This window comes from Mesoplodon mirus, assembly GCF_964341445.2.
Source record: "Mesoplodon mirus genome assembly, chromosome: 10".
NCBI classification, from domain to species: Eukaryota; Metazoa; Chordata; class Mammalia; order Artiodactyla; family Ziphiidae; genus Mesoplodon; species Mesoplodon mirus.
Window position 1 is genome coordinate 22407144 of NC_138986.1, and position 21713 is coordinate 22428856.

A 21713-nucleotide genomic window follows, 5' to 3' on the forward strand; every position below is an offset into this window, starting at 1 on the left:
GTAAATTCCTCCTCCTCAAAACCCCAAATTAAAGACCATTAGGGAAAAAGGCATATAAATGACTTTCAACTTTCAGTCCACTGAATGCATTCAATACTACAAGGTTATAGTAAATCAAATCTGTCTTCTCAAAGCATGTTTCATTTCTTTTCCTGAGGGGAAAAGCAAGGTATCAAACATCATCTGTTTCTTGATTCTGAACAGAGTATAGAAAACTCTGAGTCCAAAAATGGACCTGGTGGCCTGGTATATGACACTGAGGGTTTAGGGAAGCCCTTTTCTTCATATGGTTTTCACAACTAATTAATTATATTACCATATATCCTCCCACATCCTTCCGGTTTGCATAAGACCCGTCTGGCTTGAGAACACCACCAAGAAAAAAATGTTTTCACCACCTAATTCCTAACCTCTCCTTTACCCTGTTTTGTTGCTTATATATATAAAAAAAAAAATTGCAGTGGCAAACAAAAAAATTTCTTTCAGGAGGACATGGTTTGTTTGTTTGTTTTCTTGCCAGGGTCTGTTAAAGACTAAAATAAAGGAGCCAACAGTTGCTGGTGATGGGCTGCAGTGAAAAATGAAGTTCAAGAGCAGCACTCACATACCTAACCTTCACACAGCTGCCTTTCCCTTACAATCTCCTTTTCTACCCTCTTCTCATTAGAAGTGGCAGATTGGCGGCAGATGCGTGACTCTTGAAAACTTATGGGAGGAGCAAGAAAGCCTAAGGAGTAAACTGGGAATGCCTTAGCTACCTAGGTATTAAAACACCAACATTTAAATGAAAAATAAACCTTCAGTGTAAGAACACCTTTCCATCACTTCCAGGTCCTATCATTTACCCTCTGTGTGGATCACAACAGCAATGACTCAGGGATGGGAGCTTTCTACAAATAACAATTATTCCCTGAAGTAAAGAGGAAACACTAGAAATTGTAGATTAAATTCACTGTTAGAATTATCTGATTATCTAAATTCATTGTTAGAATTATCTTTTAGTAAGAATCATGAGAAATCTCATGGATTAATAAAAATAGAGGGGCTTCCCTCGTGGCGCAGTGGTTAAGAATCTGCCTGCCAATGCAGGGGACACAGGTTCGAGCCCTGGTCTGGGAAGATCTCACATGCCGCGGAGCAACTAAGCCCGTGAGCCACAACTACTGAGCCTGCACGTCTGGAGCCTGTGCTCCACAACGGGAGAGGCCGTGACAGTGAGAGGCCCGCGCACCGCGATGAAGAGTGGCCTCCGCTCGCTGCAACTGGAGAAAGCCCTCGCACAGAAACGAAGACCCAACACAGCCAAAAATAAATAAATTAATTAAAAAAAAAATAGATGTTAAAGGTTGCAGCAGATGGCTGATGCCCCAAAGCTGGTTGCTTATGTAATCTTTTACTTCCCTTTCAGAAGTGAAAATATTAGAGGAAAAAAAGGAATATTACCTTGAAATGATTTTTTAGCACAAACATTCTCTTTATGCCACTTTTAGTTATTAACAGTTTATTAAGGTAAACAAGCAAACAACATTTAGAAAGGAAAAACAACTGCTAATGAGACATGCACATTACTGTGCTAACCCCGGAAAAGTCTTCTAAATTTGTGGTTTCCCCCAAAGTTCATTTTTAAGATCCTTAGTTGAAACAAAATATTATTTTCCAAAATAATATTTACTTGGTGAATAACTATTCACTGTGTTTAACAATTACAGCTAAAACTTCATCGGTGCTTTCAGGGGGTCAGGCTCTGCTAAATACGTTACATGGATTCTTTTATTAAATTACCACAACGACCCTAGGAAGTAGGAACTATCATGACTTCATTTCACAGAGAAGTAACTTTTCCCGAGGCCACATAACTGGTACATAAACAGTGGTACCCGTATTCCAACTCATAGTTTGTCTTCAGAGCCCACATACTGAGCCATTCCACTCTCCAATCTCAGGTAGCCAACATGGTGGATGCAGACATCAATAAGAACAGTATTATAAATGCTGGATAGGCTCCTTAGATATCTCAAGAAAAACATTAAACTTAATTAACCAGAATTTCAACTGAAATGGATGAGTTAAAACAGTGGCCCTCAAACTTTAGCTTGCACGGGAATCACCTTGGAGGGTTTGTTTAAACGGACTGCTGGACCCCATACCCAGAGTTTTTGAGTCAGCAGGCAAGGATGGGGTCCAAGAATGTGCATTTCTACCAAGTTCCCAGATGATACTGATAGTGTTGGTCCCAGGACCAGATCACACTTTAAGAGCCACTGGTATAAAACATCACTCTGGTGATATTTATAATTGAGACATAAGGGAAGAATTTTTTGAGTACTATTACTGAATAAAAAATCAGGCATCAAATACATACCCTGACTCCTGGTTATGGAGATGAAGTCAATTTTGTCAGAGAAGGATAGGCACATGATGGTGTGTGACTCTTTGTAGCCTTTGCATGGTTGGTGTTTGTGGGCCCTTTGGGGATCCACCTCTAACATTAATAGAAAGAACCAGGACTAGGAGCCAGAAAAGCCATGTTCTGGTTCTTACGCTACACAACTGGGTTTAAATATTCTTCAATTCAGTCTCCTCCCCTGGAACACAGGAATAATAATTCCCTTGTTTTTGTTTTTGTTTTTTTAAATGCACCAAAGAATAATACACAGAATAACGCAGCATTACTGAGACTCTAATTAAATTTGATTTAATCTCAAAATGTAGGACTTTTGTTTTCTTTAGAGAAGATTACCTTTTATACCAGTTTATGATTGTTGATCATAATAACGAGTCATGATTAGGGCATATTTTAATTCAAAAATGTCCTAAAGAGAGACAATGAAGGTGGGAAAATTGGAATAGAGTTTTACCCCTTATAAAAGTAACTGACTTCTAAACAATAAAATGAAGAGAGATTGGTTAGCAATCCTCTTGAGGAGAAAGCACAGAAACAGAAGAAAAGGTGATGGGTAACAATTTACCACAAGCACAGGTACAAGAGTTCTGGTGTTACACAGTTATCAAGAAAAGGTAATATGTATTTCCTAGACATATCTAACAGCTTATTTTTCAACTGATTTGAGTAACAGTGGTCAGCCTCAGAAGTTTATTCTATGTCTGCACTAATGAAATTGGTTTCTTACTAGCACTGATTTTCGTACTGTGTTAAGAAACAACATTTCCTAATATAAAAGGTGGACCTCACTTGTTAAATTTGAATTAGGGGATTTTTCCAGTTTATACAGAAAGTTGTTATGATACTTCCAGTTCCTCCTGGTCCTCAAAGACTCATTAAAAAAGAAAACTAAATTCCTCTTTTTCTCTTCCTGTCATTATTTTAGTTGAAGCTGTGTTTCATTTGCTTCATCCTTTATTTTATGAGGCCTTTAAAAATTAAAACAATTTTAGAAAAATAATCTCCCACTGGCGATTGCATTACATCCGAAAACAAATTAATTAATAAGTATAAATACTTAAACAAAGTTTTAGAGCAAGATGGGATACTAGTCTTTCATAATCAGACCAAGATGAGAAATTGCAACTTTCGCAATACCCGTGATTTGGTACTGAATCACTAAATAATGTATTAAGACTTTTCTGGATGCTATCAGTTTCTGAAACAATGATATATGTCAATTAATCTAAAAAGATTCTTAAAGTGAAAAGATTTTTAAATTAAAAACAAACCTATGCAAATACAAATCCCACAAGTGTACAAAAAGGGCTCACCAACCCCCCAACACACACACACACTCTCCCTTAACCCTCACACAACCTGATCGTATAGCCCTTTCCACAGATGCTTCTGTGATCACTTCAGCCATGAAGTCTCTGTCTCCACCTAATAACTGAGTTTTGATAACAGATGATCTCAGTCTCATAGAATGAGTCTGTCTCTGCACCATTAATTTAAAAGAACAGCTAACAGTCAAGGGGTACATAGGAACAAAACAACTCTGTTCCAGACAAGGAGTCAGCATTCAGCGTGACACTTATCTTGAACCACATTCAACACCAAGAAAAAAAAAAAAAGAAGAAGCTGAGAGCCTGAAAAATGATGATAATATTGGATATTATAAATATGTAGGCCCAATGAGATCTGCCAATTATCTTTCCAAAAATCTTGCTCATTTTTAACTCCTGTTTCCTTTTGTATGGGAGTTCTGAAAATTCACAAGTCTTGAAGCAATGCAGGGAAAAGGAACCACAACAACTGGGAAGTGCTTATTAATAATAACTTGTTAGGATGGAATATAGAGAAACAAAAATTACAGTTCTGAGTCTGTCTTGAGGCACACTGGCTTAAATCAGCCTGCCTCATTATTCCAGAAGCAACATGTTTAAAATCAAGTAGAATTCTTTTGAAGACTCACTTTGAAAACCTGAAGCCATTAGTCTGAACTTTCTCCCTCCTATTTTAACACTTGCGCACTACCGCCCCACTCATCTAGACTCACACATACTTTGCACACATGGCATATCTAACACTGAGTATTGCTGTTGCTTATTATTCTAAGCCCTGTGTCTATTTCTATGTTGTAATTGTAGTCATCTTGCCAACTTCATAAAATTATTTAGTGTTAATGGAATTTTAGGTGGTTCTTTGTTTTTTTTCTACTGTAGATAGTATTAAATGAGCATCTTCATGTGTGAAACCTTTGTTTCTATTAAATTATTCTCTTGGCTAAATCTCCCAGTAATTAATCAAAGGTACAACATCATCTTCCTCGATGAATCCAGCATAGACTAGTTTTAAAAATCAAACATCTAAATTTAATTTTAGTATACTAAATCCTTTTTTAAAAATCTGTAAATACTCATCTAAATGAGAAGCATATCATATAAATTGAAAAACGATTAAAGCACTGATTGCATCATGTTTCTAAATAATGCATACTGAGAATACTTTAATTTGATTTAAAAGAATTGGACACAGACACAATGAATTTTGAAATATTTGGTCATAAACAGTCAAAAATACCAAGTCCAAAATGTACTAATTCCTATATTGCAAAAAATAAGCTCCTAGTTGGTTGTTTGGATTTTAGAACTGTTTTTCCCATGGAAATAACATAATAAAATTCAGTTAAAATCCCAGGCCAACTCATAACATAGCTAAGACAAAATTAATAGCAGCCCAGGATCCCAAATCCACTTAATACCCTGGAGCCTCAGCCCAAGATTCTGCTAAGCTAATGAGCCTCCTGGGAAATGTACAGAATATGAAGATCATGGAAGCTCCAGTGCCTCTCCCCCCCTCCTATGGAAAGAGGAGGAAAGCGGGTTACCATAGGGAATGTGCTGGAAGCAGAAACCTACCATGGGGATAGCTCAGTCAAGAAAAGACAGGAAGAGACAAACTTCATGATACTGGACTTTTAGACATGTTTTGTTAAGGCAAGAGTTCTTATGTTATCAACTTCTTAGGAAGTTTTTCTTAAGTACTATGTAATTTGGGGTATATGCCAACAGAGCCAAAATGAATGAAATGCAGAATGAGCCACCAGGGTCTGCAGCACTCTGAACAGTTCAAGTAGATCTGTCCAGTATGATAACTAAAATGCACATCTTGTGTCTTGGTCTACTTTTTCAAGACATAGCTTCTATGCCTTTCTTGTCAAACCTGTAGAGTGGATGGGTTACCTTCATCTCAAATGTCTCCCTTTAAATAATATGCTTTAATTCATTCACATTGCAGTACACACACTCTCTTAGTTTTATGCAGAACACAAGAAGAAAAAAAAAAGAAGAAGAAGACATAGCCCTTACATTTTAGGCACTCATAATCAATAAAAATGCAAACACAAACAGTAATAATCATAAAGCATAATTTGGCAAAAAAAAACATAGAATAAGTACAAATTATTATAGAATTCCAAAGGAGAAATGAAAAAAAAGTGGGGATATAGAAAAATATTTCCTGCTCCATTTCTATCTTTAAAATGTTATCTAACGGGTGGTTACATTGATATATACATACATGAAAATTAAGGGAAAAAACCTACTCATCTTACCAGCCTCATTTTAAATGCTCCTGATGTGAGGAAGCATTTAACACACGTCTTGAGATGGGGAGGCACTTTATTATGTAGCAAAGAAGGAGAAAGGCTTTTTAGGTTGGGGAAATAGTGTAAAGAAGACTTAGAGGCAGGGAAATATATGAAATGTCAGAGAAAAATATGTTTTTCAATTTGTTTCTTAGATTATGAATAAGGAATCTTAGAAATGGCTTAAAAAATACTAGTTAAGAATATATGGTGAAGGATCTCGAATGTCAATCCGTAAAGGCAGTACTTCATCCAGCAAGCAAAAGCTCTTCAAGGTTCCTGAGCAAATTACACTCTAAGAAATGTTTATATGAAAGTGGTTTATTACTAGCTTGCAGATGAAAACAGGAGACAACGGCATCAGTTTTTCTATCATTACAAAAGTTGAGGCAAGAAACCATAAGGGTCTGCATTAGAATGAAGATCATTCAAAAACCCAAAGAGATATAACAGATGCTCCCAGATTTAGCAATAGATTAGGTCTCAGAGAAAGGTTGCTAAGGGAGAGTCAAAGATACCTTTGACATCTTGATTCTGGAGGGAAGAAAAATTATAGTAGTGACACACTGAAATCAGGAAAAAGCAACTCTGAAGAATATCTTAGGCTGCAGCCCAGAGGTCCGAGAGAAACTCTCCTAATCAACCTTCACTTAACTGATGCCTCAGGTTAACCTACTCTCATGACTTTCTTTGTAAAATACACTGAATGACACTCACAGTGAGCTGAATATTCAAAGCTAATAGTCCTCTGAACAGCTGCTCCCAGAAGTTGAGCTGTTCTTATTAGATCATGTTTGTTCCCGACTATTTTTTGCCAGTTATACTTCATATTCTAGCTATGAAATTTACTATATTTTACATAATCCAATAAAAATACAAAAGTAAACGTACATATGGGTCTATGAAAACTTAGTTGAATCATTAGGAAAGTTGTGAATAGAGGTAAATAAAAATAGCTGTTCAATTAGATATGGGTGAGATAATCTTTAATGACTAAATGGTAAACCTCTTAAAAGTGAGGATTTTGTGTTCAGATCACTTCAAAAGCAATCTCTCTTCACTCTAAAGGAAACAAAATTAAAAATCACTGTGCTGTATGTAAATTATATCTCAATAAACCTGGAAGAAAAAAATCAATGATGACACTTTATGGGCATAATTTATTCAAAAGAGAAAACACTCTCCAATTAACAAATCTATCCTCAAAGAAAAGGACTTTGTTCTATATCCAATGATTGGCTAAAAATGTAAGCTTACATTCAGTTCAAATAAAATAGTAGGGACTCCTGGCTCCAGCCATAATGAAGTAACAAACGTTGGACTCCTCCTCTCAGCAAAAGCAAACATATAAGTGGACAAAATACACACACACAAGAAAAACTGTTTTCAGACACTGGATAACTGATAGAACAAACATTTGATCCTTAACAGAAAGAAACACAAGAACTGTGAGCCCCATATTTCTGTCTGACAGCACTTTCCAAGCCACTGCACAGGTAACTGGAACCCTAATAGAGAGTGGTAGCTTCACAAGATAGAAGAGCCATAAAATTTCCCTACTCTATTATCACATAAGCTTGGTGTCAAGGTACCCCAGTATCTTAATAATATATGAAGATTTTTTTTAAAGAAAATAAAATGTCCTATCCAATGGCTAGAGCCAATGGAATTGTAACTACTAGCACAGGTCCCACTGAGTAAAACATCAGCTAAATCAGCTTAATTTTAAACTTGTCAGAAACTCAGAAATGAGATCAGACTTTAAGATGTAAAAGTTGAGCTTCACCTTTTTGTAATACTTACTGAAGTTTAAAATGATGCCACTTTCCCCCTTTGGATTTACTGAATTATACATAGTACTTCCTCAAAGTATCCATCCAATAAGGATACAGCCTCTCTTTCAGAAGATGTTTTTGTATAATCTGTGCATCATCTGGGATCTTAATATTAAGAGTTGATGATTGTTAGTCTCATTATTTTGCTTCCATCGATGGCCACATTCTCATTACACCATTCCTAGGCAAATAGTGATCTTTACCCAGGGACACAGTCATAGCAGGTGCATCTTTTGAAATGAGACTGTCTTGACTGATGCTTTCAACCCACTATTTACCCATGAAAACCTCTCAAGTTAGGAACCAGGGCAGAACAAATAACCTCTCAGAAACCACTCACCAGGTGCTGAGTGTAGTCTAGGTTGGAATTTTCAAGTGTTTGACTGAAATTCACTTTCTGATTCATGCTTTATATTTGCTGAGCAATCAAATTTACAAAAAAGATTTGTGGAGTTTTTCACAAATACCACATGTTTGTGAAATGAGTACAAATCACTTTACAGTAAATGATAAACAGCTCTGTAAAGATAAAATAAAATAAACAGAAAGAAAAACATGCTTATAACACGACAACTAATGGAGTAAGTGTTCCTGAAGCACCCTTTTTTGTCTTTCATTTTATGAAGCAAGCCAACAATATGAGTAAGTCTCCCTTAAGGTCTTAGTGAAGAAGCAAAATCTAATATATATATGAAAAATATAACTAATAGAAAAAAATTATATCCTGATCATTGCATGCACTTTTATTAAATGGAGGAAAGACGCTCTCAAGGAAAAGAGCTGCCTGGTAAAGGTACAGTATATAAGTTGAACTTTTGAATGTATGTAGAGGCTAAAGAGGCATGACATGGAAGCTTACACTTGAGCTAGGTGAAGTTTATATCGTTCACAGAAATGTCTTCCCCCCCACACACACGAGTATTCTTAAGTACTGAAAATATGTGAATAAGCCTAACTAATTCATAAATAGTAAAATAAAATACTCCTTTCCTGTTAGCCAAACAAAAGCCAGCAAATCAACAAAGAAGTTGTATTGTAGAAAGCTATTATTTAATTCTTGATATAGATAGTAAAATCGTGATAGTTCTGGAGGCATTAGAATTCTATTTAATGTGTCCTCTTAGAACTCTTATGAGTATTTTTTCCAGTTAGCTGAGATTTTATTTTTTGGAGGTATAATTGACACACATTAAAATGCATAGATTTTAAGTGTGCTGTTCAATCCATTTTGATGGATGTATACCCCTATGTAACTACATGCCGACCAAAATTGGGAACATTTCCATCAACCCAGTGTATCTTGCAGTGTCCCCTTCCAGTCACTTGCTCCTTGGAACTCAGTCATCCAGTGTAACCACTTCCAACCACCCTCTGCCTGATTTTGCCAGAAACAGAATCTAAAAAATCAGGCACACAAGTTTCACTACATGTAATAACTTGTCTCCTCCTACCTACAGTCCATGAGGAATAAAGCTCCAGTACACACACCGAGAAGGTATTTCTGACTATAAAACAACATCTTGGCAAAATTTTATTTCAGAGTCAGCATTTAGCTCATGTTACTGATGGATCAAGTTACCCAGAGTCAACTTAGCAGTGCTATTGACATCGAACCAACCTTTTCATTCTCGTAATTAGTTTAAACGCATCAAAAAATACATTGACACCATAGTATGTACAGTTCAAGTTTAAATAAAATCCAACATAGGTTTATATTTTTTAAAATATGCTTTTCAAAGGCACATTTTCTCTTAAGCAATACAGGATTCACTTGTATTTTTAACCTGAAATAGCCCACAATAGATTTTATTTATGACTAGGATTATTAAAATTTAAAATACTCAGAAGGTACTATGATCTTACTTTTGAAAAAAATTAAAAGTTCTCCTTTAATGACAGGGAAAAACAAAATTATACAAGTTCAATTTGATGACTAGACTTCAAATCTGATTTTTTTAGCTTCCAGATGAATAACAAAACCGGTTTAGTTTCTATATTCTTCCCTAAGAGCTAAAAGACTTCTAACCTATTTAACAAAGCCCAATGAACTGCTTTTCTAACCAAAACAATGGTAAGTTCTGACTTACAGCGCTACATTTTTATATCTATGTATTTCTGCTTCAAACAAATGGGAGTTTTAAATGTAAATTAGCCAAAAATTCCCAACTCAAGGTATTTTTAAATATAACTATAACGAAGATAAATGTTGTTGTAAAGCAAAGCCAGGCACACATAGCAGACAAAGAAAAACAACAGTATTTCAGCTTCACTTGAACCAACCATTTTGAAATAAATATCCTAATAACTGGCATATAGAAAATTTTAAGATATGAAAAGTACTCAAAAAGAAAGAAATAGGAATGGGAAACAGAACTAACTGGCAAATCAGGATGTAAATCTGATTTAAGTGAGCAAAAAAAAAAAAGAGGTAACATAAGCTTCTAGGAAGTCAGAGGCACCTAAAGGAACAATTTAAAGAACATGAAAAACATGCAAAGAGGTCTATTCTAAAAGTTGAATATAAGTCATCTCATTTTGTGACACAATTTCAACCTAAAACAGACTTTCTATGAAGAAAATATTTTCTTGTCCTCTTAATAACAAAAAGTTACTGCAGTGAATATGGTCCACCTACTTGAAAAGAATTTTTTAAAATAAATAAACCTTTGGGGAAGTTCAGACTAACTTAGGAGATCTTTAGAGAACCATAACATAATTGTTTACATACACACACAAATTGATAACCTGTCAAGGCATCTTCAAAACAGAATAATCTATTTTTAAGGGTGAGGAAGTAATAAATCCAAATGTAGACTAGTCTTTGAAGACTTTAGGAAACGAAAGGAATGACAAATGAAAATGAAAACTGAATAGAACACAAGTGTGGAGGGGATGTGGGAAAAATTTGTTTGCTTTATAAAGAAGAGACTTGGACATGTTTGTGGGCTAAGCAGGGAAGGTTTAACCCAAGATAAGAAGCTAAACTTACAGGTGATGATGGGGATAACTATGGAAAAGACGGCCACAGGGGAAGGGGGGAACAGCTTAAAGAATTTAAAGAAAATAATAACTTTTACTATTTTCAACAAAAATGGATTTTTTTAAAAGAGTGTACATTTTAATAGTGATGAGATCAGTTTGGCACTAAAAAAATGTATTTCCATGAGAAGCTTAGCCCTTGGAGCAAGTGAGAATAAATACTCTAGTTGTTTTTACTCATTTAGAGGCACAAATAATTATTTTATGAAACTTCCTCTCTCAAATAGCTGGTCTTCCACAAAGATGGAAGGGTTGAACCATTAATTTTTAAACCTCAACATAGTACCTAGGCCAAGCACAAATTTTTTCTCTTAAATAACTGAACACTTATGACTAAATCCTCATTTTGCTTAGCAAAAATATATAAATTCTTCAATTTCTGTACTCATTCAATATTTAATTGAGACACTATTGTCTGGCAGGCACTTGATAGGGCATTACAAAGCTAGGGAGCTGTGACATTACATAAATTGAGGACTGTGGACTGTATCCTGTAGGCAATGAAAATCTTCAGGGGTACTTAAACAGGGCAGTGGCATGATTCCGACGGTGGTTTAACAGAAACACTGGACACACCTGGTGGAGATGAGAGCCTCAGAGACAGCCGTGGTAAAGACAAAAAAGGCATTTCTAACCTAGACTCAGCAACTCTTGGTCACAGCTAAATATGAGTTTGAGCAAGAAAGAGAAGGCAGCAAGTGTGCCTAAAATTCTATTAATATCTCCAGGTTTTCGATATATACATGAATGCAGTTCACCAAGGAGGAAAGTAAGACTGCCTTTTCTGAAGTAAAATGGCACCTGATAGAGAAAAAGTATAAACCACAGACTCAGTAAAGAAAAGACAGGTCTGACACTGAGTTACCTAACTATAATCCTAGGGAGTTCTTACCTTCTGTTCCCTTCAGTGTACATTTTTGGTTGCACGTGTCTTACTGAGCTATAGTGGGTAATGACATGCCTATCTCCCCTATTGAGCCAGAATTGCTCATTGAGCTCTGACAGCACAGTCCCTCCATTGACATCCTCCACAGTCGAGCCTCCTGCTTAAGCGTCTACGTTCATTCCTTATTCTCTTCTGCAGAGACCCTTTATTCTAGACACAGGAAGTATGGATCCTTCCACAAAATCAGTTTCAATGAATTCCTAGGTTTGCCCTTTCCCTTTCTCTGCCTACCTCACCCTTCTCCATTTCCATGCTCACTTTCCATTTTTTTGGTCAAGATCAGAGATGAAATTCAGTGGGGACGAACCACTCCCACAACTGCAATCAGTTTGTTTGTTTGTTTTTTTAATATCTTTATTGGAGTATAATAGCTTTAGAATGGTGTGTTAGTTTCTGCTGTATAACAAAGTGAATCCGCTATACATCTACATATATCCCCATATCCCCTCCCTCTTGCGCCTCCCTCCCACCCTCTCTATCCCACCCGTCTAGGTGGTTGCAAAGCACCGAGCTGATCTCCCTGTGCTATGTGGCTGCTTCCCACTAACAATCTATTTTACATTTCGTAGTGTATATATGTCCATGCCATTCTCTCACTTCGTCCCAGCTTACCCTTCCCCCTCCCCGTGTCCTCAAGTTCATTCTCTACGTCTAAGTCTTTATTCCTGTCCTGCCGCTAGGTTCTTCATAACCTTCTTGTTTTTTTTTTTTTTAGATTCCACATATATGTGTTAGCATACAATATTTGTTTTTCTCTTTCTGACTTACTTCACTCTGTATGAAGACTCTGGGTCCATCCATCTCACTACAAATAACTCAATTTCATTTCCTTTTATGGCTGAGTAATATTCCGTTGTATATATGTGCCAAATATTCTTTATCCATTCATCTGTCAATGGACACTTAGGTTGCTTCCATGTCCTGGTTATTGTAAATACAGCTGCAAAGAACATTGTAGTACATGACTCTTTTTGAATTATGGTTTTCTTAGAGTATATGCCCAGTAGTGGGACTGCTGGGTCATATGGTAGTTCTATTTTTAATTTTTTAAGGAACCTCCATACTGTTCTCCATAGTGGCTGTACCAATTTACATTCCTCCCAACAGTGCAAGAGGGTTCCCTTTTCTCCACACCCTCTCCAGCATTTATTGTTTGTAGACTTTTTGGTGATGGCCATTCCATCTGGTGTGAGATGATGCCACATTGTAGTTTTGATTTGCATTTCTCTAATGATTAGTGATGTTAAGCATTCTTTCATGTGTTTGTTGGCAATCTGTATATCTTCTTTGGAGAAATGTCTATTTAGGTCTTCTGCCCATTTTTGGATTGGGTTGTTTGTTTTTTTGATATTGAGCTGCTTATATATTTTGGAGATTAATCCTTTGTCAGTTGCTATGTTTGCAAATATTTTCTCCCATTCTGTGTGTTGTCTTTTCATCTTGTTTATGGTTTCCTTCACTGTGCAAAAGCTTTCAAGTTTCATTAGGTCCCATTTGTTTATTTTTGTTTTTATTTCCATTTATCTAGGAGGTGGGTCCAAAAGGATCTTGCTGTGATTTATGTCATAGAGTGTTCTGCCTATGTTTTCCTCTAAGAGTTTGATAGTTTCTGGCCTTACATTTAGGTCTTTAATCCATTTTGAGCTTATTTTTGTGTATGGTGTTAGGGAGTGTTCTAATTTCATTCTTTTACATGTAGCTGTCCAGTTTTCCCAGCACCACATATTGAAGAAGCTGTGTTTTCTCCATTGTATATTCTTGCCTCCTTTATCAAAAATAAGGTGACCATATGTGCGTGGGTTTATCTCTGGGCTTTCTATCCTGTTCCATTGATCTATATTTCTGTTTTTGTGCCAGTACCATACTGTCTTGATTACTGTAGCTTTGTAGTATAGTCTGAAGTCAGGGATTCCTCCAGCTCCGTTTTTCTTTCTCAAGATTGCTTTGGCTTGCAATCAGTTTTTACAGCCAGCCATCCAATCTGATTATAGGGAAAGCTCTTCAAATGGTCAATGACAAAGCCATGTGATTTTGTAAGTATTTTTTCATCACCCCTGCTAGAAGATGCAGTTTTAACATTACCTTCTCTGTGCAAACTTTTCTGAGATCTCTTCTGTTATCCCTTGATATCACAGTCACAATTCTATTAGACCACCTATCACAGTGCTTCCTATTTGTCTCATGTCAGTCTCCTTATCAACACTAAAACTTCTTGAGTTTAAGGATCATGATTTAGCTCTGCATAGCCAGGACTTTGAAAAGAGTCTGATACATATCTGATACACACACATGTGCAACACTCAAATATTATGATATTATTGTGACATAGCCCTCAGCTTTTAAATGACTTAAAAGTAGCATGCTAACTATGTTCTCTGTAACTCCATTAAGTACTATAGTGCTGTCACAAATGTTTAATTTACTTTAATAATATTGGGGCAGGGAAAAGGTTCTGATTAAGAATACCTAACAGTTAGATCTTCTAGACTCACTTTGGTAAGGAAAATCCAAAGTCACAAAAGGGCAGCTTGGAAAGCAATTTGTTTCATTCACTACACATTTACTGAAAACCTCTTCTGTGGCATCACAATCACAGCATCAAGTCTGTAAACTGACAGGACCTTAAATCTAAGAAACAGTCGCATAATATAAAGTTACATGTCAATTACATCTCAATTCTTTTTAAAAAGTAATTGTTGCAAATTCAGAGAGAACTTTCCTCTGAAACAGTTACTGAAAGTCAGACCTCTCTAATATGTGTGTGTGAGAGACAGGTAAGCAAGTCAGATGATGAGAAGTAATGAGAGTCCTAAACAAACACCAATGAAAGTATCAGGGCTTACTGAACTGGAAGGAAAGTCCTATGTCAAGTTAGCAAAGGCTCTGAGAGAACCACAGACCTTATTGTTTATTGATATATTTGTACTTCATCAGTATTGTTACAGAAGTTTTTTGGTCATGAACTTACTACAAGTAACAGATTTTCAGATTACCATTCTAAAGAGAGATGAGATTAGCAGTCCAAGTAAAAACCTAATTTTCACCTCTGATGACCCAGCCAGGAGACACTGATTCAGAGAATTCAGGAAGAAGTGGGGACCATATTCCATGATGCCTTAGTGTATATACATGGGAGTTCATTCTCTCTAAAAAACCCAATATGGAGGCAAAATATCTCTATAAGCCTAGCTTTCTAGCTTTCCTCACCCCCTGTAGCATCAGCACTGAAGACAATCAAATCACTATGACTAGAAAACCCTCATTTTCTGTCTTAAGATTCTCTTCATTAAAGCCAGTAACTCAGTAAAACTGTTACTTATACTCAATTGAGGCCAGTGTTAGTTGTATATGATGCCATATTTCTGTGCATATATTTAAGGCAAAAAAAAAAAAAGGAAGGAAGAAACTGTGGATGTGTTTAAAGGCAGTGATTAATACTGTATTCCCATTAAGAGTATTTTCTTCTTTTCAGATCTGTATTTTACTTTAACAGTATTCTTTAAAGTTTCAACCAGGTAAAGAATCTTCTAAAAATACCATTTTGTTTACGTATTTGTAAAAATCATAAACATTAACTCATTCTTATAGCTTTGCATAGTTCAATAATAGTGATTAGTGTAATTTTGTAATTAAAGAGATGAAAAAATTTTTGATTTTCAAAGGGGTTGACACAATCCATCACCTGGCTCTACTGCCAACAGTTTCTCACTTCCCTTTATCTAAACTAGCAGCACCAAGCTGGGAGCAGAATGTATTAGCAGAGGCATCTTTTTTGACTCATAATAGTTGATTTATTAGAGAAAATTCTGTAATTAAAAAAAATTGTATCATTTTTAAACCACAAGTTTAAGATGAGCCTGGTTTAGGAATAACTGTAAACCAAGATATTTTGACATCAAATAATTCAAACTATTTTCCTGACAAAGGAGCTCTCACCTAAAAAGAGTAATTTGCTATAAATAGTTTAAAAGGTTTTTGAAAAAAATCAAGATAATTAGTCTTAACCACAGAAATACAGTAGTAACACGGTTCCCACTGGATTACTTTATTCCTCTCTGAGAGGTTTGTTTTTTTGGTAATGGTTAAATAGGTTCATCTGAACTGGTGATAGCCACCACCCATGTGCTGGCAAATGACCTTTTTTTTTTTTTTAGGTGTTTAATCATCTTTGTTCAGTGAAGGGGAAAAGAGGTTTATAATATTGTGACTTCGTGTTCATTGTCAGATTAATATATTTTGTCATCTAACCTCCTTACTTTCCTACCCTGCTGCCCCACCTTATAAATCATATTTACTCATTAAATCTGGAATAAGTTTTTTTTTCCTCTCTCCTTGGTTCTTTTCCATTTTGTTCTTTTCAACATTTTTAATTTACTAAATACTATGACACTGAAATCTTAGGAAGAATGGTGCCTAAAAGCACATATTCTACTTGCTGAAAATAAAAGGAAAACTCCATAAAGAATTATTAATTTGAAAGTGGCAGAAAATTTTGTACCTGTCAAAGTCTAGAGTTCCCCAGGTTTATCTTGTCTAAGAAAGTTACCTTCCCAATCTCTAATTGAGTATAGAGCTTACCTGCTAAAATTGAAAGGAAATACACACAGAAGAAACTTCTGAGGTAACTATTAAAAGAATGTGTGCATCAAAAAAACAGGCTCTCTCTGCAACAACATGTATGGACCTAGAGATTATCATACTAAGGGAAGTAAATCAGACAAAGACAAATATCATATGATATCACTTATATGTGGGATCTGAAAAACAGCACTAATGAACTTACTTACAAAACAGAGACAGACTTGCAGACATGGAAAATAACCTTACAGTTACCAAAGGAGGGTGTGAGGGAGCAAAAAAAAAAAAAAAAAAAAACACCACAAGAGTTCTATAACACACACACACTCACTCTATGATTAAACTGTAGGTTGAGGAGGCCTTCACGGTTTTTAGTACAAATTCCTCTTCAAAATTAAGACTCCTTCATACCTTCTTCATCGTCAGTGATGGCGATTTCGAAGGTCAGCTGGCTTTATCTTTTGGCAACCAGTTACTGAGTCATTTGGTACTTGGAGCAGCAACCCCCAAAATACTTAAGACTAAGTCTGTTTTCACTTCCAAATGAACACTTTTCAAACATCTAAAGACCACTATCTCATTCTTACTGACATCACTATTCCAAAGTAAATGTGCCATTTAAATCAATTTTTTTAATTCAGCAAGATTTTTATCTTTCAAAACAAACCAAATTGTTACACCAAAGCAACAACGCGGTGGCTGACTCAAAGGGCATGAGTCCACAGCTGCAACCCAGCCCCACAAATGCTTCACATAACAGTGGAGACAGAGATGCTCTGAAACGTTCCTCAGATTGCTCGAGACTCATCACCAGGCTGATCTGCCTGGTCTAGATACTCTGCTTATGAACTCTCTCTAAAGGATGACAACCATGCCTGGAGACGAGCGTGATCTGACCAGCGAAGGGGAAGACTCTCTGCTAACACCTCAATCTTCCTACATGGTGTCAGTTTCACTGGAGGCCCCATCACACTGCTTAGTCACTTGAGATAGTCACTGTGGTGACAAGATGAGTCACCCTCATTCCACATTTATGTAATTGACTTTATGACCCCAATGTAGGATTTCATATTTACCTACATCAAAATCAGATCATCTCAAAGGTATATGAAGGTAGGCAATTATCTACAGGGAAGATGCATCAAAGAAACTTCTGTATACAACTTTCTAAGGTTTGCTTATTCAATCACATTGGCTCTTCTAATCTGAAGTGTAGAATGGGAAAACAGCCTTTTAGCTGAAAGCTTCAGACAGTAATTTGGAGCACTTTGACCCTAACTGAAAAAAAAAAACAAAACCCCACAACTATTTATTGTCATATATTATAGTTTTCTGTTAGTCACTTAAGCATTACTCTGGCTCGTTCTTCACTTAATAAGAATAGTTTGCACAAGTAGAGCCTTATTTTTGACCTTTCAAATATACTTATTTAGTAATTAATGACATATTAATATTAAAATGGCTAGAAAAAAAACCTGTCAGATTTATAAAGGGATTATTTTTCTATGCATTCGAAAGCCATTTGACTGCATATAAAAATATGTATAAAAGATGTCTAACAATCCAATACAAATTGCAATGTAATTGATCATCATGAGTAAAATTAACACACAAACCAAAAACAACACAAGATTAGTCCAATCATCTGCCTTCCAGAACTGTGCTGTCCTCTGGGCTAGAAAGCACACAATTCAGGCCAGACTGTACTTTCAGAAACATTTCCCTTTTTAGCTGTTGATGTATCATAACTATCAGAATAACATTGAGCTTTGAAATAATCTGCTGATGTCATCGATTTTCAGGAGAGAAGGGAGGCTCCTCCCTCAGTGCTCGTGACTAAGGCTATCTGTGTGGAAACAGGCTCCTGGTTGCTAAGGAATTCGTTGGCTCTTGGCTGTCTGTTTCCCACTCTATTTGAAGCCACAGCCTTCTGTCTGCTTGAGATAGCATCATTCATCTTCAGATCATAGTGTGTCACGCTACATAAAATGAGGTTCTTACTTGAAACGCCTTGTAGAGACTCATAACAAGTGAAGGAAGAGCTGGAGTAATGGTTACATGACTAACCATTATAACCATACTTATAAAAGTATAATATTCATACACGTCAACAGTCCCTCTGGCAGTCTTTTTAATGCAGCTTCTTTTTTTATTATTTATTATTTATTATTTATTTTTATTTTTTTGCAGTACTTGGGCCTCTCACTGCTGTGGCCTCTCCTGCTGCGAAGCACAGGCTCTGGACGCGCAGGCTCAGCAGCCATGGGTCATGGGCCCAGCCATTCTGCAGCATGTGGGATCTTCCCGGAGCGGGGCACGAACCCATATCCCCTGTATCGGCAGGCGGACTCTCAACCACTGCACCACCAGGGAAGCCCCTGCGGCTTCTTTTTTTAATACCAAAGAATCTTATTAGGATTTTTTGTTTTCTCAAATTACTACAGTAATACATGTTCATTGTAACAAGGCAAATCATTCAGAGCTGTATGAAGTTCCATCACCTCCCCCTTTCTCACTCCCACCCCGAGATAATCCACTTTACACCCCTGTGATAACCCATTTTAAAACCTGATGTGTATCATTCCATGTTTTATGAAACATTTATTAATGTTTATACAGTCTTACACAAAAGTATACATACACAATAATCCCAGTTTTGTAGTACAACTTATTACAAATCTAGGATAATCTTATATTGTTCTGTAATTTGCTTTTTAACTTAACTTTATTATCTTTCCAAGCCAATATACATAGTTTTGAATGGCTTCACAGTATTGCATGATATGAATATAAAATAATTTATACAACCATTCCCTTGTTGATGAACAATCAGAGTCTCTACCAATTGTTTGCTATAACAATGCTACAATTAACATATGGGTACATAGTTCTCTATATATTTATGGTTTTTATTTCTATAGGATAGATGCCTACATGTGGGAGTGATATGTCAAAGAAAATGCACATTCTTACTCTTTAAAAAAATGTTGCCCAATTACTCTCCCAAAAGACAGAGCCAACAGTGTTAGTGTGTCTTCTTTACCTAAACTTTAATAATACTGGATGCTATCAACCTTTCTAAATACTGTCAAGCTAGTGGGTAAAAAACAATCATATTTTGTAATTTGTACTTCTGTGGGACCGGTTTAAATATTCAAATGTTATTTTGCTGCAGTTCTTATTAAAAGTTATATTCATCACCTATCAAGAGACAAGGTATTCTGTTTCTATACTACTTTTTAAAATCCTAAAGGGCATAAACCTTGTATACTATTTGTAAATGTCCACGAAACTACAAATGTTAACTTACCTAGAAGATTTAACATTGCAGTTCTATTTTATGAGTTAAATTGTGGATATTATCAGAATTAAACTACAGGATCCTAATTTTTAATCATCTGAACTAAGTGTCAAGCTTAACAATCAAGAGGTTTTGCCAACCCTCTAACCCAGCTACAGCAGTCAAATTAACAAAATATTAACAACCAAGAGAGTAACCAAAATCAATAGATTATCCCTAAAGGGTGAAATGAGAGTGACAAGGGGACTCCTTTGAATTGGGGGATAGGCAGACTTATCTGAGATGGTAATAATTAAGACCTGAGTATCAAAAAAGAACCAGGCACATGTGGATTAGGGAGAAGAGAGTACTAAGAAAGCATGGTTAAGGAATAGAAAGGACATGTGTCTAAAACATAGTGACTGTAGGAGAGACTAGCAGGATAGTAGGATGCACTGTAATGCATGAGAGTGAAGCATATTTGAGGATCAGAGGTAGGAATCAAGAATCTTGTTCAGGGCTTCCCTGGTGGCACAGTGGTTAAGAATCCGCCTGCCAACACAGGGGACATGGGTTCAAGCCCTGGTCCGGGAAGATCCCACATGCCACGGAGCAACAAATCCTGTGCACCACAACTATTGAGGCTGCGCTCTGGAGCCTGCGAGTCACAGCTACTGAAGCCTGTGAGCCTAGAGCCCGTGCTCTGCAACAAACAGAAGCCACTGCAACGAGAAGCCCGTGCACCGCAACGAAGAGTAGCCGCCGCTCACTGCAACTAGACAAATCTTGCATGCAGCAACGAAGACCCAACACAGCCAATAATAAATAATTTTTTTAAAAAGTTAATATAAAAAAAAGAACCCTGTTCACACATGTGAAGTTTGGGGACTATTATATATCCAAGTGTATAAGAATAAGCAACCCAAGAAATGACTCCAGGTCCAAGAAGGGGCCGGGTACAAAGATAAAGACTGAGGAGACACTGGCGTCAAGATGCCACTGAAAGCTACTGGATTCGATGAGATCACCTAGGGGTCATCCAGAGAAGTGAAAACAGTCAAAGAATGCCTATACAGAGGCATAAATCACAGTTAAGCACCAGATGTTCTTCAAAAATATAGTGGTATTACACCATGATTGAAAGACAGGACTCTGAAAATTAGATATTGCTAAAGTTTCAATATGCATTATTTTAACAAACCCTATACTGAGTTACTTATAGGTACAATTTTGATATTAAACTGCCAATAATAGCCCCTAATGTATTTCTGTGAGTTCAAATATTCATGTGGGAGGTGGTGGCATTTTAAGTGAGTCATATTTAAGATATATAGACACAAAACATTCTGGCTTCATGAGAAAACACAGGTAACTATCTGTCACAAAGCCTTAGGTGATGCACACACCATGTGAGGTAATAAAAGAAATTTTTAAAAAAGATTTCTTGTGTCAGACAGTAACTTAAAAACACATTTAAGTACTTTGATTCCCATGCCCTTGAAAATGAGCACCTCCTTAAATTTTACATCCCAGGTGCTTCCCTTGCACCATCCTAGTCTCAGCCCAGTTGACCCCATTTACTTAGTCTAAAAACATGTGTTTCATTTATTCAAATGATTAAAATAATGAAGGTGCATATACCAAATAAAATGTTGACATCTAAAATAAAAAGTCCCAATTTAAGGTTTGAAGAAGCCTTGAAAATTTACAAATGCTATGACCTAACAAAAATGAATTTTAATCTCATAATTTATCTTACACCATGTAATTGGCTCCTGGAGGGTCACTTTTGAAAGTTAAGAAATAGCTCAACACTGTACATGATAAAAATCTAATGTATATATAATTTTCAGATCTCTTTACAAGTGTGCTTCCTCTTTCTGGCAATGAAAGTAACAGAAAGATAGACTTTATAAGGAAATTGAAACAAATACACCAAAAAAAAAACACTCAAAGATCAATTGTGTTTTGAAGCCCGTAAACAAGTACCAGGGATTTCC

General features: G+C 36.2%; 1 protein-coding gene across 1 annotated transcript in view; it reads right to left on the bottom strand.

Moving 5' to 3' along the window:
- The window catches only part of ADGRG6 (adhesion G protein-coupled receptor G6), a 138056-nt gene that overhangs the window by 106976 nt on the left and 9367 nt on the right, over nt 1-21713 (bottom strand). The window lies entirely within an intron of this gene.